This window comes from Saccopteryx bilineata, chromosome 1, assembly GCF_036850765.1.
Source record: "Saccopteryx bilineata isolate mSacBil1 chromosome 1, mSacBil1_pri_phased_curated, whole genome shotgun sequence".
NCBI classification, from domain to species: domain Eukaryota; kingdom Metazoa; phylum Chordata; class Mammalia; order Chiroptera; family Emballonuridae; genus Saccopteryx; species Saccopteryx bilineata.
Genome location: NC_089490.1, coordinates 84,386,688 through 84,394,569, shown reverse-complemented (window position 1 = coordinate 84,394,569; position 7,882 = coordinate 84,386,688).

The following is a 7,882-nucleotide window of genomic DNA, read 5'->3' as shown; positions in this document are numbered from 1 at the left end:
CTCTCCCTCCCTCTCCTCTTCCTCTATAAAAAAATCACTCAATTAAAATTTTTTAAAAAAGAATAAACATTTACTATCTCTCACAGTTGAGGTGAGTCAGGAATTGAAAAAGAGCTTAGTGGGTGGTTTCGATTCAAGATCTCCATGAGGCTGCAGTCCAGATATTAGTGGGGCTGGTGTCATCTGAAGGCCTTCTTGGGACTGGAGGACCCCCTTACTGGATGGCGCTCTCACATGGTGCCAGCTATTTGCCCCCAGTGGGTCTCTCTACAAGGCTGCTTGAGTGACCTCAGGACTGATGGCCACTCCCCCCAAAGTAAGTGAGCAATCTCAGAGGGCGAGAGCCAGACCAGAGCCATCGTCTCGGCATTTGGCTTTGAAAATGCCATAGCATCCCTTCTGCCACATTACATCCATGAGGAATGAGTCCTGCACCGGAAGCCCCCTTGGCCAGATGGATCACACAGCTCTGTCCCAATTACCTTCATGCATTTATTTGCTCAGCAGGAACTGAGGGAGAACCTACTATATGAGCAGTAAACAAGGTTAACTCTGGCTAAGTGGGGACAGGGAGTCAGACAACAAATAAAGCGGTCTGTAGGTGCTTCAGGGCTAAGGAGAGAAGGGGCATAGTGGCCCCTCAATTCCTAAGTGGCCTCAGACAGAAATGATGATCAGGCACTGTCTGCCATCCTCACAACAGCCGTTTGAGTTGGGTCTTGCCCTCCCCTTTTCCCAGAAAGTGAGAGAAACCGAGGCCCTGGTGCTAGGAAGGGAAACCCCAGCTCTTACTCCCCAGTATCCATGCTTCTCCACCCTGCAGCTCTGCTGGCCTCTCCGGGCCTCAGTCTTCTTGCCTGTAAAATGGGGGTATAGTAAGGTTTCCAGAGGCTTCCCAACAGCTGTTCCCAGACAGTCCCCGCTACTGTGGAGCACAGTGCAGTCCTAGTCAGACATGTGGCACGCAAAGTGAGGAAGGTGCTGCTGGCCCACGCAAGGGAAGGGACGGCCTGTTGCATGGAGGCTAGGATGCCCTGTTCGAGAGCCCTGAGCACTCTCAGAGACTCCGGGCATCGTTTCCTTGCCAATACTCCTCCACATGCCTGCCATATGCCACTTCCTGAAGATCTAGTTCCTCTCCTGCTGAAATCCCTTCCATGGCTCCCTGGTACGCACAAGACAACAAGGCCAAACTCACCTTTCTGTTCCCATAGAAATCCAGCTTTTTCTCCAAGGTGCCCACATCAAATACTTCTTCCTCCAGGAAGCCTTTCTTGATATGTTTATGGCCTCTCTAGGAGCTGGCTCTTTGTGTTCCCTCTCCTGGAGGCCCAACACTTTCTGTGTGAGACTCAGTATGTCCTCTTGTCCTGGTTGGTTTTGTCTCACTTGGAGTTAGGCATTTGCTATTGTCTCTGGCTTAACTCCAGCCTGGAACAAGAAGAACAAACATGGTTTTCTTCCTCTTCTTTAAAAAAAGAAAAAGAAAAAAAGGCAATGTTTTTCTGATTACCAAGTTAATATACATCTATACAGAAACTTTAGAAACTACAGAAAAACACAAGGTAGAAAAACTAACCCACCCACCACCCTGATGTACAGAGATGACCACTATTCCTATTTTGTATTTCCTTCCGAACTTTTCAGATATGGATTTTTAAAGAAACATGGGATGGTACTGGACATACTGATTTGTAAAGTATGCTACTGTATTTAACAGATGACACAGCTCTAAGGTAATGGTTTCCTTTGTGAAAATGTTAAACTCTTCACCAGTTCCTAACTGATCCTGCATGAATAACCTCTGTGGTTTGACTCACCACCTACTGTGTGCCAGGCACCATGCCTAGGACTCCACAGGCTTCCCCCTCACAGCAGCCCTGGCAGGGGGGATTACTCCAAGAATGAAACTGGGGCAAAGACAAGATTCAAACTCAGGGCTGAGTGACCCTGGCTTTCACCCATCATGTTGCAGGCATCTTCCCCAGAAACGGCTTGTGCCCCAACCACAATTTTGCTTCATATTAGGGTTCACAGACTTCTTGAAACCCAGCTTCAGACGCCCAAGTAGATGGACCAGAGAGACCTGGGTTCAAGTTCCAGATCTCCAATCTCTTGGCTGTGCAGCCTTGGACCTGTTAGGATCCCCTTTTTTAATATTTATATAATTTTAAAAGTTTATTAATTTATATATATAATTTTAAAAAGTTTATTAATTTTAGCTTGACCTGTGGTGGTGCAGCAGATAAAGCATTGACCCAGGGCCTGACCTGTGGTGGCGCAGTGAATAAAGTGTCGACCTGGAAATGCTGAGGTTGCTGGTTCAAAACCCTGGGCTTGCCTGGTCAAGGCACATATGGGAGTTGATGCTTCTAGCTCCTCCCCCACTTCTCTCTCTCTGTCTCTCCTCTCTCTCTCTCTCTCTGTCTCTCCCTCCCTCTCCTCTCTAAAATGAATAAATAAATAAATAAAATTAAAAAAAAAAAGCATTGATCCAGAATGCTGAGGTTGCAGCTTTGAAATTCTAGACTTGCCCAGTCAAGAGACATATGAGAAGCAACTACTACAAGGTGATCAAAGGTGGATTTAACAGCAGGCGCACGGAGCACGTGCTCTGGGCCCCAACTTCAGAAGGGCCCCGCAAAACCCCAACTTTTTTTTTTTTTTTAATTTATTTATTCATTTTTAGAGAGGAGAGAGAGAGAAGAGAGAGAGAGAGAGAAAGAGAGAGAGAGAGAAGGGGGGAGGAGCTGGAAGCATCAACTCCCATATGTGCCTTGACCAGGCAAGCCCAGGGTTTCGAACCGGCGACCTCAGTATTTCCAGGTCGACGCTTTATCCACTGCGCTACCACAGGTTAGGCAAAACCCCAACTTTTTACTTTTTTTAATGACACCAAGTTTGGTTTCATATGTATAATTTTAATTAAATACAAGTTTATAATTGGCAGTAAAACCTGATAGTATGTTTATATTCGCTTATTTTCATTATATCATTACTACACTACTTACTATACACATACTATGCTGCATAGGCCCTGCATGGCTGCGCTACAGCTCATCAGAGCAATAGAATTGTCTTTGCTACTTTGTACTTACAAAAGTTCTCTGCAATACAGACTTACTATATATACAAATACACAGGGATGTGAATTAGTTTGATTGTGATGAGATAGTTTATAAGTTTGCAAAACGAAAAGCAAGAAAAAAATCTATTTAAATATTTTCACATCTGGCCCTGGCCGGTTGGCTCAGTGGTAGAGCATCGGCCTGGCGTGCGGAAGTCCCAGGTTCGATTCCCGGACAGGGCACATAGGAGAAGCGCCCATCTGCTTCTCCACCCCTCCCCCTCTCCTTCCTCTCTGTCTCTCTCTTCCCCTCCCCCAGCCAAGGCTCCATTGAAGCAAAGATGGCCCGGGCGCTGGAGATGGCTCCATGGCCTCTGCCTCAGGTGCTAGAATGGCTCTGGTTGCAACAGAGCGACGCCCTGGATGGGCAGAGCATTGCCCCCTGGTGGGCATGCCAGGTGGATCCTGGCCGGGCGCATGCGGGAGACTGACTGCCTCCCTGTTTCCAACTTCAGAAAAAAGAAAATACAAAAAAAAAGAAAAAAAAAGGAAAAAAAATATTTCCACATTTGTAATTTTAATTTCAAGTAAAATTCTATGATTTTTTTGTTCTAATTTCTGATTGTTTCTGATTGTTCTGAATGTATACTATCATTAATTGTAATTGTACTTTTACATATGTTCAACAATTAGTTCAAAACTTTGTGATTATTATTATGCTATTATTAATGATATTATATATATTCAAATTTTATTGGAAATAAAACATTAATAGTACATAATATTTTTATTTATTTAAAAATATGTTTAAGGCCCTGGCCGGTTGGCTCAACGGTAGAGCGTTGGCCTGGTGTGCAGGAGTCCCGGGTTCGATTCCCGGTCAGGGCACACAGGAGAGGCGCTCATTTGCTTCTCCACCCCTCCCCCTCTCCTTCCTCTCTGTCTCTCTCTTCCCCTCCCGCAGCCGAGGCTCCATTGGAGCAAAGATGGCCCGGGCGCTGGGGATGGCTCTGTGGCCTCTGCCTCAGGTGCTAGAATGGCTCTGGATGCAACAGAGCGACGCCCCAGAGGGGCAAAGCATCGCCCCCTGGTGGGCATGCCGGGTGGATCCCGGTCAGGCGCATGCGGGAGTCTGTCTGACTGCCTCCCCGTTTCCAGCTTCAGAAAAATGAAAAAAAAAAAATATGTTTAACATGTATTTTTATTTTCCTTCTCTCTCTCTCTCTCTCTCTCTCTTTTAATTCTTTTTTTTTTTTACAGAGACAGAGAGTCAGAGAGAGGGATAGACAGGGACAGACAGGAACGGAGAGATGAGAAGCATCAACTGTTAGTATTTCGTTGCAACACCTTAGTTGTTCATTGATTGCTTTCTCATATGTGCCTTGACTGCGGGCCTTCAGCAGACCGAGTAACCCTTTGCTCAAGCCAGCAACATTGGATTGAAGCTGGTGAGCTTTTGCTCAAACCAGATGAGCCCATGCTCAAGCTGGTGACCTCGGGGTCTCGAACCTGGGTCCTCTGCATCCCAGTCTGACGCTCTATCCACTGTGCCACCGCCTTGTCAGGCTCTCTCTCTCTTTTTTTAAGGGGCCCAATATTTTCTTCTGTGCCCGGGGCCTTAATCCGCTTCTGAAGGTGATGCTTCCCACTCCTCCTCTTCCACCTTTCTCTCTCTAAAATCAATAAATAAAATCTTTAAAATTTTATTAATTTTAGAGAGAGAGGAAGGGAAGGAGAAAGAAACATCAACTTGCTGTTCCACCTACTTTATGCATTCATTGGTTGATTCTTGTATGTGCGCTGACCTAGGATTGAACCCACCACCTTAACATATCGGTCCAATACTCTAACCAACTGAGCTACCTGGCCAGGGCTGTTAGGACCCCTTTCTAAGGTTCCATTTTCTCATCTGTGCAACAGGGACCAGCAGAAACACATGTCATCCAGACAACACTAGACTCTAGATGGCCTCCACCCTGGGAAGGTACCCTGATGAGGCATCCACCCTGTGGAGCTGCCTGTTAGGCTGCTCTAGCTCCTGGCAAGGAGCTCAGGCCCAACTGTGGAGAAAACAGCAAAGCCCTGTGATGGGTCCTTCCTGATATTATAAGGCCTTCCTCAATGCCGGAGGATTTTCCAGATAAGGTATCCCAAGGCTGGGACGACAGTCTGGGATGGCCAATGGAAAAACAAGGTGATTGAAAACCTGCACTGGTGCTTGGTCCCCAGGTGGGCCCTGGATGCTGAGGCCAGCACTTGGTAAATGTGCTTGGCCAGCCCTCCCACTCTGGTGCCCCAACCCTGCTCTAGATTTGGAAAGCCCGTGTCTTCACTTCTCTCAAGTCTGCACTAAGGTCATAGCCTCACAAGGTTCCCCTTGACAGCCGTGGCTAATAGCTTCTTCCTCCCCCGAGTCTCCACTCACTACCTGGCTTCCTCTCCATCCTCGAGTGCTGGCAGTGTGCCAAGCTGCCCAGCACCCTGTCTCCACTGTCTCCCCCCTCGGATACGGGCACCCTTCTAGAATGTATCATCTCTAGATCCCCATCATCTACCAGCCTGCCTGGCATATTGTCAGTGCCAATCAATATTTGTTATATGAATGATTAAAAAAAAAAATGCTTAACCTATGGTGGTGCAGTGGATAAAGCATTGACCTAGAATGCTGAGGTCGCCGGTTCAAACCCCTGGGCTTGCCAGGTCAAGGCATATACAGAAAGCAACTACTATGAGTAGATGCTTCCTGCTTCTGCCCTCTCCTTCTCATTGTTCCTCTCTCTCTCTCTCATTGTTCCTCTCTCTCTCTCTCTCTCCCCTTGCTCCAAAAATCAATAAATAAAATCTAAAAAAGAAAAAAGTCATATCAAGAACAAAACTCAACCCAATGTTGGTGCCAGAGGGACCGCTGGGCAGTGGGTCCCAAACATACAGAAAGTGGTCATGGCCTCAGCCAGAGGGACTGGTTGGGAATGGAGACCCCAGGGAAGAAAGGCGCTGACCTACTAGGTCATGGCCTTCTCTTAAAAAGCAGGATCCACACACAGCTAGATGGCTCTGGAGCAGGCCAGAAAATCCCAATGGAGAAAGGGAAACTAAGGCCCAGAATATCTGGAGGTTAGCTGTGAAAGGGTGGAAAGGGCAGGAGGTATTAGGGAGACCTGGTTTTGAATCTGCTTCTGCTGCCCACAGGCTGGGTGGGCTCTGGAGAGTAGCCTCTTTTTCCAGAGCTTCAGCTTTTTCATCTGTAAAATGGGGCTACAAGTTCTCTCTTTCCTGTGCATGGACTACTTGTGCGTGCTCCGGTATCTGTAATGCAAGGATGGCCAGCCCTGTGTAGCAGTTGTAAGGATTATAGGAGATCATAGAAAGTACTTAGCCCTGAGACTGGGAGACCTGAACAGATGGTCAGGGATGCCATTATTATTGTTATTGCTATTATCATTCACCATCTAACCCAAGGCCTGTTTCGAACTGATAAGAAGCCAAGGTCTTCTACAGGCCAAATTCTTATTCAAAAGTTGTTTTCCTCCTCCTGTCCACTTGATCAGCATATTATCTATCTTGTGGTCTTGCAAGGCAAATATTCTCACTCACTTCTTCCTTGGGTCTTCCTAGCCCCCGTCTGTCCCCAAACTGTCCTTCTTCTTCAATCAGTTTGCTAATGTTTATTGAACACCTACTATGTGCCTGGCACTGTGCCTTCAGCCTCCAGACCCCTTTGGAGGCATTCTCACACACTTGGGTCTTTTCAGCCATGAGACCCTGTGTCACTGCCTTTGCTGAGTCTGTTTTTCATCTGCACAATGAATTTGGAGAGAAGCCCTTATTTTTAGGCTCCTCACTCCTGCCTGGAAGGGACCCTGTGGCAATTAGGGAGGGTCAGTGCCATTCAGGCTTTGTGGGGCTGGGTGATAATGTGATTTAGGGGAAGGCCCTCAAAGAAAGGATTTCAAAATCATATAAGGCCTGCCTGACCTGTGGTGGCACAGTGGATAGACCTGGAATGCTGAGATCACTGGTTCAAAACTGTGGGCTTGCTTAGTCAAGGGACATATGCTGAGGTCCCTGGTTAGAAACCCCGCCTTTCTCTCCTCTCTCTAACGTCAATAAACAAAATCTTTAAAAAAATTCATAGGAGGCCAAGAGAGCCCCCAGGGAGGAAGGGGCTTTGTTGTTTAAACTCTTAGCAGTTTACCTACAGCATAAGCCAGGGGATGAGGGTGGGAGGGAGGTGTGTGCGTGGGTTGGGATGGGGATGCGGTGTCAATGCTATCATCCCATTTCTCGGATGAGGACACAGAGGGAAAAGTAGGTAACACTGTCATCACTTTAGAGGTGGGAAGCCATGAGGAGAGCTGTGCAGCAAGTTTTAAAACTAGGAACAGGGGATCCCTTCCCCCTGCTACTCCCTGTCCTCAGAGGCTGCAGGACTGAGGTAAACAAAACTGAGGTTGTTGTGTTCCTGGGACAATGGTTACTTTGTAATTCCAGCCTGCCTTCCTCCAACTCTAACACAGACCCTACACACCCCTCCAGAACCCACCCCTCCCTAAGCTGCCCCTGGGCCAGGTCCCACCCCACCTGGAACCTTTCTGATTTCTCCTCCCCTTTCCAGGCTTTTGGGAGCCATCTCTGCCCCCCACTTTCCCCTGGGCCCAGGAATCACAGTCCTAGCGCTGGCAGAACCCACTGTGGGAGGCAGGAAAGTGGGGTGCTGTGAGTGGTGCAGCAGGAAGGATGTGGGGAGTGGGACAGGAAGACCCCAGGCTCAGGTAGTATGCTGCTGATGCTGTTTCTAACGCAGCTGAGTATTCA